Source organism: Cupressus sempervirens, chromosome 4 (assembly GCF_028749045.1).
Source record: "Cupressus sempervirens isolate cs-2001-9-10 chromosome 4, ASM2874904v1, whole genome shotgun sequence".
Taxonomy (NCBI): Eukaryota; Viridiplantae; Streptophyta; class Pinopsida; order Cupressales; family Cupressaceae; genus Cupressus; species Cupressus sempervirens.
Window position 1 is genome coordinate 752,993,550 of NC_143121.1, and position 11,422 is coordinate 753,004,971.

Sequence of the window (11,422 nt, forward strand, 5' to 3'; positions counted from 1 at the left end):
TAAGCTTGTGCTTGTCAATGCCAAGTGACTCTCTATGATGTTAGCTCCTACATAGTAACCTATTGAGTGTTTAACCAGGACCTATAGTCGATGCATTGTCTCATGATCTTGGTTTCAGTCATCATTACTATCTAGCATGAGTGTGTGTGTTTATGGTTGGATCATTATCTCCATCAGCATGTTAGGAGTGGACCTATAGGTTGCACATAGTTGGGAGGTGTAGCTACCTTCACCACTATTGGGGACCAGTGTACAAAGATGTTATTTTTTCTTAGTGTGACCATTGTTAGATGTTTTGACTTGATACTTCGGGTTCTAGAGTATGCTTTCTTATGATTTATGCTTTCATTGGAATTCTTAGACATCATGTTTAGATGATGCTAGTTTACTTGATGCATTCCTATATTATGATGTTTAGCATATGATTAGATGATGGTAATTGCTTCATTGGTGTATCTATTGCTTATTGGTTTAGCATGTTAGATTTCCTATTCATATGATGTTTAGCATGTGATAGATGATGTGGTTGATTTATTGGATTATATTATGCTTTACTTCTAGCATGTTAGATTTCCTTATTCTTATGTTGCAGCATGCTTTAGTAGTGATGTCCTTATAAGATGGCTCCAACAATCTGGTTGGTGGTTTGGGATGTTACGCATGAGTAATTTCTAGGACCCACAATGGTCTCATGATGTTGTTAATGGTTGGGAGGACCCATGCACATAGTTTTTTATTTTAGTCCATTGTAATGTTGCTTCTATACACTATGATGTTGCTTTCTATTATTTCCCTTCACTGCTAATTTAGATGGTTGGATGCAAATCTATCTAGTAGCTATTTTTTTTGGGTGTCTATGCATCAAAATGTGGATTTGGTACTCCCCAGTGTGGAGGAAATTTATTTCCTATCCTTTTACCTTTATGGTTTCTATCTTTCTAATTTGTATCCTTGCACAAAATTGTACTTTCTCACCTGAGAATGTAAATGTTTGCATGGTGCATTGGGTTTCCTTGAGCGGTTTGTGGTGAATCCTCATGCAAACCCCACACCAGTTTTTGGTGTTTTGGTTGTTGGGCCAAGCATGTCCTTGCAAAAGATGGTGTTTCCTCACATGGTTTATTGTACTTTCTTATGTGAAGAGGCACTTCCTTGCATGAGATTATTAGTTATTATTCAATCATGCAAGAAATAGGGGGCTTGTCCATTATTTCTCAGAGAATGCAATTTGGAGTTTTGAGTACACTTTAGGATTGCTTGTGGTTCCATGATTTGACAGATCAAAGATTTTGTGTTCTGATATTATCTTTGGATTTTATTCTTCAATTTGTTCATGTTAGTTAGGTTTTGGCATTTGGAGATTTTTTGGTTACTGGGATTGTTAGTAAATTCTTCCGTTGTGATCTTTGTGATCCCTATATAATTTTATCATGTGCATTCATACTTGTGAAAAATATATCTTGGCTTGTATTGAATCCTTGTTCCAAGGATCTCTAGGTAGGGAATTACAAGAGGTATTACTAAAGGATTGCAGTGTGAGAGGCACTAAGGAAGTAGCAAAAAAAGAGGCTACAACTAAAGAAGAGTGAAAAGATTAATAGAATGTACAAGATGTACAAGTGTTGAATGACATTCCTCCACATGTAGACCAAGTGGGTTAACAAGACTCAACAAAAATCAAGGATGTCCCTCATAATTCTATTTAGAATATCAATCCTTTGACTAATGATGACTTGAAGAAGATATTGAAGGATTCAACCATGGTAGCATAGTTATGCTCAAATCTTGTATTGGTGAGAACGGGTGAAATTGAAAAGGTAGAAGTGGTAGCACAAGGAGAGAAACAAATTGTCACATCTAGTATACCCCTTCCAACTACAGAGTTAGAAGACCACAATGCAAGCACTAAATAGCTAAGTGTTCTTTTTGCAACAGAAGTAGCATTATGTCCAGTGCCATGCATTTCAACTAAGAAAACCTTAGTTATACTTGAGAAAGATAGAACTGAAGTTAAACTAGGTTAAGAATCTAGCTTTGTATAGACAAAGGTGAGACAAGATGATAGGTCTTAAGAATTGAAGGTGACTACTACCCCAGATGAACAAATTGCTATTTAGACTTTGGTTACCTTGCTAGTTTCTCTTAATCCTACTAGTAGTCAAGTTCTTCAAAGGTCGAGCACTCATGCCAAGTGCAGAAACATCAACAAGTTCAAAAGAAATATATTATGGAGTTGTAAGCCCAAATGATGTGATTGAACTACCCAAGTTTGATCTTTAAAAAATCACCATTGAACAAATGAACATTCTACAGAAAGCTCTATAGAGGAAGAAACAAAAAGAGTTGCTATGAAGGGAGCATAGGTAGAAGAAAGTGCTTTATGACATCAAAGATATATTTCTTGATGCTTTCAGTCTTCCAGCTACTAATAAAGACAAATCAATTATTAAGAAACTAGTATATATTGTTGATAAGATTAGTGATGTAGACCTAGATTCAAGTACTAAACTCTTAGAATGGTCTAAAAGAAAATTTCATACTAAGGTACTTGAAAAGATATTTGGTTTCATTTCACTACAACACATTGATTTAGCAATCAAGATGAAGAGTGTGAAGGTGTTGGATAACATTCTCTCTCTTTACACCAAGTTATGTGATGTAAATTCTTTCACACAAGAGATTTAGATGGTTGTTGACCAACTAGATGAAGATCTAAAGACTACAAGTACTACTTTAAAACTATCTCCTAGTCAAAGTCAGTCACATTTTATGAGATTGCTATCCACTCAAGGTAGGCTTGCCAAGCTAAAAACATAAGATGTTAACATTCAAGCTACCCTTATCAACATCTAATCAATGTTGACCCTACACATGGAAGTATTGGACAAGGAACTAGCCTATGCTGAAACATTGATGAAGAAAGATTCTCATCTTTCCACTCATGATGGCTTAGTTAACCTTACTGCCAAGCTAGAAATTCAACATCAATCTCTAGAGGTAGTGTGCAATAATTGGGATGCAGCATTGAGAATTATAATGGAGATCCATAAATTATTTTTGGACAAACACACTATTAGTATACCACCCATGAAATAAGTGTCAAAAAAGGGGGATATAGTAAAGTCAAGGGGGATAGTAAAGTAAAGGGGATCTAATGCAAAAATAGGGATAGTAAAGAAAATATACTCAACAGGAGTATCAGATTCAGATACAAAAAGGAAATATTTACTCAAAGGGAGTAATCAATAAATGAGATATGATTGTTAGTCATCTATTTTGAAAAAAAATGAAGTTTTGAAATTTTTTATATAAGTTGAGTCATAGATATATATTGTTTGAGTTATGCTCATAATAAGGATTGTATATGTATGACAACATATTTTTCCCACTCATGTCAAAGGGGGAGATTGTTAATCACAAGTTGGGTTTGACAAGGAAGTTACAAAACACTTACTCATTATCTATTAGTATTATAGTGCAAGCAGGGTGATTAGAGAAATCCAAGCAATTAGTGTGAGTGTAGTGATCAAATCACGCCAAGCATAAGTTTCTAGACAACAAATGTCGAGTAATATACTTAGTCAATGTCGAGCACTAGTATGTGCTAAGTAGATAGTTATTGTTGGTTCACTCATGAGCCAAGTAAACCAAAGTATGTTAAGTCATTCAAAAGATAAGTTATAGCATTGAAGATATAGTGAATGTCAAGCATCAGAGACTTCAATTGCCGAGTGAACAGCTTTGGACATAGTTGTTTGTAATGGCACAAACTTCTATGTAAACCATTTTTGGGACGACTTAACAATTTTTATTATTCTAGAAGATGTATACAAATGTATATTACAAATCCCTATGCAGTACATGCAACCAATCAAATTGAGGGATGTTCTAAGCAAAAAAATGGATCAACCTTAGTCATTGATTCTAACCTAACCCTATCCCACTTTTGTTTACTTAAGGACACAAACCCTAAATAGTTTGTAATGAATGAAAGAAGGGAGGGAGAAGAAAGAGAGATGAATGTTAAGTGAATAGATTATTCAAGGTAGCTATGAAGGTTGTGATAATGTTATGAATTGTAGAATCAGTCAATAAGAATAGAGGAAAATAGAGAGAGGACAAAGGAGACATATCTTATCAAAAGTATCAAGTACTCATTAGGAAAAAGAAGATCTGACATCTAGCAACAAAATGTTAATTGAAGGATCATGGTGTTGAATCATTATAACAGGTGATGCAAAGAAAATCTCCAAAAAAAGAAGACTTAACAAGCTTGTGTAAATCTCTTAACTAAGTGCTTGTTTTATTGCAAGTTAATGTCCTCTAACAAGGCACACTTTTAGCAGGGTGTTGAAATCCTTTAATAGGGTGAGACATAATAGTCTTTGTAAGTCTTTAATAGGGAAGACCTTTCATAGGGTAGATCACATTTTATGGTCAAACTTCTTGTAACCTTAATTGGCTACACTTTACAGGTACAGTAGTGAAGATTTGTGGGTGTCATCCCCACCCCAATTTTACCTTCTTATTGGAGGGTTTCTAAGTAATAAATTTATTGTGTTATGTGTTATTTTTTTCATGCTATGGATGAACATGTTCAATTAGCTATACTTTCCCATTGTTATTTTCAACAATATTCATCTAATGATTCTTTGGATTCGGTTCATACTAACCTATGTTGACCTATTGGTGTTTAAAGCTACTATGGAGACAAATATTTCATTCTATTTGTTAATGACTACTCTAGAATCATGACTGTGATGTTTCTTAAAGAAAAATATGATGCTTTTTAGTTGTTTAAGTGGTATTTGGTTAGAGTTCAAAAGGAGATAGGAAAGAGTCTGAAGTGCTTGAGATCTGATAGAGGTGGAGCATTCATTTCCAATGAATTTAACATATTCTATAATGATAGAGGAATCAAAAGGTAGATATTAGTACCAAGGACCCCTCCTCAAAATGGAATAGTTGAAAGGAGAAATAGATCAATCATGGACTAAGCTAGAACACTGATGATGGAGAAGAATGTGTCAAGGAAATATTGCAGAGAAGATATAAGTACAATAGTTTATATTTTGAATAGAGTGCAAGTCAATAAAGTTACAAATGCTACACCTTTTGAATTATGGTATGGATATGTGCCTAATGTAAAATATTTAAAAAAATTTGGAAGAAAATGTTATATACTTAAGGGTAATAGAAATAGAAAACTTGGTGCTAAAAGTGATGAAGGCGTATTCTAGGTTATTCCACTAAGAGAAAAGCTTATAAGTGTTCAAACTCTAACACTAACAAAGTTGTGGAAAATGTAAATGTGAAAGTTGATTAATATGTAGAAAAGAATGGAGTTGAATGCAAGATAGAACCTAAAGACTACAATACATTCATATATGTGAATGATGGTCCTCCTAACACCCAACCTGAACAAGAGAACAAAGTTGCAAATCAACAACAAAATGAAAATGTTAAGTTGCAAGAGCCAGTTGCATAGCAATAGACTATGGGTGTTGAGAAACAACAAAATGATGCTAAGTCATAGACAAAGGGGAAAAAACATTAGGATGGCATTGTCAAGCAAGAAGAACATGAATCTAACCCTGAACCTAAGAGAGATAATTAAGTTGAAATCATTTTTCAAGATGAACTTGTAGAAGAAGAGATAAGGAAAGAACCTATATTAGAAAAATATGTAAGAAGACATCATGCACTTGGTCAAATTATTGGAGATAAAGAATCAAGTGTTATAAGAAGGAAGAGACTCAGAAGTGAAATATTTTTACTTTGTGAGTTTGAGCCTAAATCTATAAAATATGCTTTGGAGAATGAAGATTGGATACAAGCAATGAATGAAGAAATTGAGCAGATAGAAAAGAAAAAAATATGGACATGAGTACCTAGACCTAAGGACAAAAATGTCATTGGAAAAAATTGGGTATTCAACAATCATCTTAATGAAAAAGGTGAACTCATAAGGAATAAGGAAAGACTAGTATGCAAATGATATGCACAAGAAGAAGGAATTGACTATGGGGGAAAATTTTCCCCTATGACAAGACAAGAAGGGGTTAGAACACTACTTGCATATTCTTCTTATAAAAGATTTAAGGTGTACTAGATGGATGTCAAATTTTCATTTATAAATGGAATACTTGAAGAAGAAGTGTACATAGAGAATCTTGAAGGATTTTTTGACCCCAAGAAGAAGAATATAGTGTGCAAGATACACAAGGATCTATATGGTTTGAAACAAGCCCCTAGATAATGGTATGAAATAGTGCATAATTATTTGGTGAAGATTGTATTTGAAACAACTAATGATAATAGTAATGTGTACTTGAAGACTGGCAAGAAGTGTGAGGTATTACTATATGAAATATTTGTTGATAATATAATATTTGGAGGCAAGGGAGAGTATGCAAATAATTTGTTGATGAGATGAATAAGGAATTTGAAATTTCCATGTTTGGTGAGATCAAATTCTTTGTTGGATTACAAGTACATCAAATGAAGCAAGGTATATTCATTACTCAATCCAAATACATCAAGGAGATACTAAAAATATTTAGAATGGAAGATTCAAGACTAGTTAGTACACCTATGGCCACTACATATAAATTATCTAAGAATGATTATTCTACTCATGTGAACCAAACATTGTATAGATCAATGATTAGAAAATTACAATATGTTGTTCATAGAAGACCTAATATTGCATTAGCATTTGGGATAGTTGCAAGATTTTTTGCAAATCCTAAGGAGAATCACATGAGTGTAGTAAAAAGGATACTAAGATATCTAAAAATGTATTACAAGAAGAATGACTTTTTTTTTGATGAATAGAACTTTTCCATTAATTAAAAATTTTAAAGAAACATATTCACAAAAAAGGGGTCGAGGGATACAGGATCACCCCACAAGTTCAAATGCCCCAAGGTTGAAGATCAACAATTCATCAAAAAACATATATAAGTAGAAATAATAAACTTTAGGCTATAAGAGAAGTGCCAACCAAAGGAGGGTCTTTTTCATCAGAACCCTAGAAATCCTTGGATTTATTGATTGGCTTAGGGGGAGCCCAACTATCAGTAGCAACAACATCTTTATTAGCATCCTTTTCTTTATCTTCCTCAGCCCTGGGAGGAGAAATGGCTAAATCTAGTCGAGGGAATTCTACTTGGGGTCATAATGAGCAGACAACCAAACTGTCTCAATGGTAGTAAGGGGAGCCACCGGGGACCAACCCAAACCCATCCTTCAAGGAGGCGAGGCCAAGAAGCAATGGCCATGAAAGTCACCATTAGGAGAGTGGCAATGAGGCTATAACCTGGGGGTCTACAAGCAGTGAACAAAAATACTTCAACCTCTCTAATGACCACAAGGAGTATGGTCATCGAATAAAGCATCTACAGGCACTCGAGCAACCATACAAGGAGAATTTCCCTAGTGAGAAAATAGCTCCTGTAGGTGAGCCACTTCTAGCGTGACTTTGTCAATTTGTACTCAAATCTGCATCATGATATTATTACATATACAAGCTTTAGATCACATTGCAACATAAATATCAAGAAAGTTATGAGAGAGTAAAACAACATTGTGATCTTTCTAGATTGTGAACAATATCTCCATTCTAAAAGCATGCCAAATCTGGGCATATCTAAAAGGGATTCTACGAGCATCACCAAAAACCACCATTTGCCAAGTGAAGGCCTCTCAATGAAAAGGCCTAAAGAAATCAAAAATCCAGAGCCAATAATTTTGAGCTCTTTTGTAAAACTAAAAAATATGTAGAAAGCTTTCAGTCTGGGCACAAAAAGGACATCTAGGATCAAGAACTACTAAATGTTGGAGTCAAGGACCCAAAGGAAAGCCCTAGAAAAGAAGACACCAGGAAAAGTGAGCACTATTTGGCTCTATAATGGTATGCTAGATAGTGACAAATATAAGATTCCAAGTCTTATGCAAAGAATGTGAATGCCAACACTGGTTGAGGGTATCAACCAACATAAGATGGGGCACTAACCATTGATACCCTAGCTTGGTCTTGTAACTGTTCATTAGAGTAGTAGGGCATCACTTCCAATCCTTCTACCAAGGGTGGTATGAGTGAATTCCAAGCTTGTGTAACAAATTGGAAGGAACTATAGAAACTAGAAGATCAATTGTCTATCAATCTGGATGGATAAGCCTAAATTGCATCTACAAATCCTCCCATGAGAAAAGGCTCATTGTAACCCTAGAGAGTAAATCTTTAAGTGTTTTGATACCCTTGCAAAATAAATGCAAAGCACTAGCTCCTTGAATATTTGCTAAAAGCACACCTTGAGTGGCAAAAAAGGGCGACCACCAAAGGTGTTGTTGATTCGTCGAGAACCCATCTTTGAATCCATTATTGGCCCAGTGAATCCAAGGTTTGATGGCTTCCTAGAATTTCAAAATGCTCTTAGCAAAAAAAGTGCCTATATCTAAACCAGTTCAGAAGTCACAAGAAGGGTTTGAAAACCAATCCCCTCCTAGGCAAATCAACTAACTAGAAAATGTGAAGAAATGTAGTGACATAACAAACTTTTCTAGGCCTCATCTCTAGTGAGAGCCTGTATGAACCATTTGGCACAAATGGCTATCCCCTACTTGTGGGTGGAAAGAAAGCCAAGACCACCAGAATCCTTGGGTAAACAACAAAAGTCCTAGGCAACTCTGTGAAAGCCATGATGCACAACATCAAAGGCCCAGAGAAAGTCACTAAGAAGACATTCAATCTGAAGGTATGAGGCTTTTGAGGGGGGACCAACAAGAAGAATAGTACACATGAGTAACAGCAAGCACTCTGGAGCATATTTGAAACTTTCCCGCAAGTGAAAGGGGCTTAGTGATCCAATATTCTAGCTTCTTCTCAATTCAACCAAGCACAGCATTCCACAACTCCATAGGGGATGCTTGAAAAGCAAAGGGAATGCCTAGAAATTTAAAAATTTCCCCATGTTGGACCCATTTCCATCCATATTGTTGCAACTAGTGAGGGCCTGGAAAAAAAGATTGTCAGTAGCAAAGGGTTTTATGCCATTGGATAGCCAACCCTGAAACAAGACAAAAAGTATCCAAATACTACAAAGCATTGGAAATATTCTCCTCATCCTCAATCAACATGAGGAAAGAATCATCTACAAAATTTCCATTAACTAGTTGAGTGGTCAACTTTGGTAAAGAAATACCACACATTAGACCTCATGAAATAACATTGGCCAACAGATAACCAAAGCCCTCGGTGGCCAAAACATAGAGAGAAGGTGCAAGAGGACGACTTTGGAAGATAGATTTGAAGAGCCCAAAAGCTTTAGCTTGATGACCATTAATGGTGATGCAAGTAGATGCATCCCCAAAAATCATCTACACAGATTGACAAAATACTGGGCCGAAACCCAGAGCTTGAAGTATAACTAAAATAAAGGGGCATTCAATTTGGTCATATGCTTTGGAAAAATCATTTTTTAGGAATAGGGCCTTCTGTGTGGATTGCCTAGCTCATTCCATACCTTTCCAAACAAAAATGATGTTGTCCAAGATATAACAGGACTTGATGAAGCCAATTTGTTTAGATTGAACAATCTGAGGGAGCGAATGCCAAATTTTAAGAGAGAGAACTTTAGCAATAATCTTGTAGGAAACATTCAACAAAGTGATGGGCCTCCAACTGCAAATTTATTTAGGATCTCCAGCTTTAGGTATGAATTTAATATTCCCTTTTTTGATGATGTTGCTTAATGAATTAAAGTTGTAAGCTTCAAGATAAACTTAAAGCAAACCAGGGCCAATGTCATCCCAAACTATCTTATAGAACTCACAGGGGAAGCCATCACATCCAAGAGCTTTTCATCAACCATGGATAGGATAGATTCCTTTAAGCCTACAAGCATAAGCTTTTTCTCACAAAAAGCATATTTTTTAGGAGCAAGACTATTAGGAGTAACATCAAGGTAGGCTAGTAGCACTTGATCATGCATAATAGAGGACCACTGAGCCGTAAAAACCTACTCATAATGGCACACAAAATCCTGGAGAATATTTAGCAAATCAGTGAGAACTTGTTGATCTTCTCAAATGCATTTAATACCCATAGTAGAGTGATAGGCCCTCAAATCACTAAAAAATTCCTTCGAAGCTTGATTGCTGACCTCCAACCAATGGAGACGGGCTTTGATCTGAGCTTCTTGAGTATCATAACTATCTGTAACCTACTTCTAATGTCAAAGGTTGGCAAGCCAAACTTGGAGATCTATATCAAACAAATCCATGGCAAGAGCATCAGACACCATACATAGATTGATATTAATGGCTTCATAAGATCTCCTGTGTTACATTGCTAGTAGTCTATTGTAAATGCAAAGAAATCTCCCAGTATGAAGGATAGCATCATTCCACCATTTAATCCATCCAAGATGATTGTAGGGTCAAGGCTCAAGATTCAAAACACGTAGGACGTGAGCAATAGTTGGTGGATGGGATAGCAAAGAAGTGTTGAGGTAACTTTGGGTTTTATTAGGGCAAGGCTAACCTATTTGCCAGTTGATAGAAAAGAGGATGGGGAAGTGGCCTGACAACGTCACATCAGGAAAAGCAGTGCTAGGTAGGGCATGGTTTTGAGAAAAGGAAAAAAAAGGACTACATGGAAATCATAGCCCTATCAAGTCTCTTAAAAACTCTATCAGATCTAGCTCAAAAATTGGACCAAGTGTATCAAATCCCATTTGGGCGGCGACGAGTAACATTAGGATCAAAAAGTCCTAATTTGTTGTGCAAGTAAAACTAGGCCTCTCGTTCACTAGTTGCCCATCTAAAGGGAAAAAGGCCTTCCCTGTCAAAGGCCAACTCAACCATATTGAAGTCCCCATGAAAAACCCATGTCACAGGTGGTAAATGATCCACCAACCAACAACATAGGTGTGAACATTGGAAGCATAAATGTTAACAATACCAAAAGAATGATTATAAAAAGCCATCAAAATCCAAAACACCCTATGCAAAGGGTCAGAACCATGCAGAACAACACAAGAAATTAAACAAGAGGAGAGAAGAGTAACAACACCACCTCAACCAGCTTCATGCTAAGAAAAAAAAATGGCACTATTTGGCCAAATAACATGATAGGTTGAGGTAAGAAGAAACCTAGCAACTTCAACTTCCTAAAGACAAAGCACATCAAGATCAAATTGACGCTTGGTATCACACAAAATATTTTTTAGGGAGGTCTATTAGCCCCCGCACATTCCATAAAAGGCAATTCATGGTAACCCATATTACATGTCATCCTTGTCCCCCAAAGAGGAAAAACTATTATTAAAAAAAGAGGTTTCATCAATAATGATGACACTCTGAAGCTTCTCCCCATTGTTAAAAATCTCATAGTGGCTATTTGGATTGCGAGACTAGC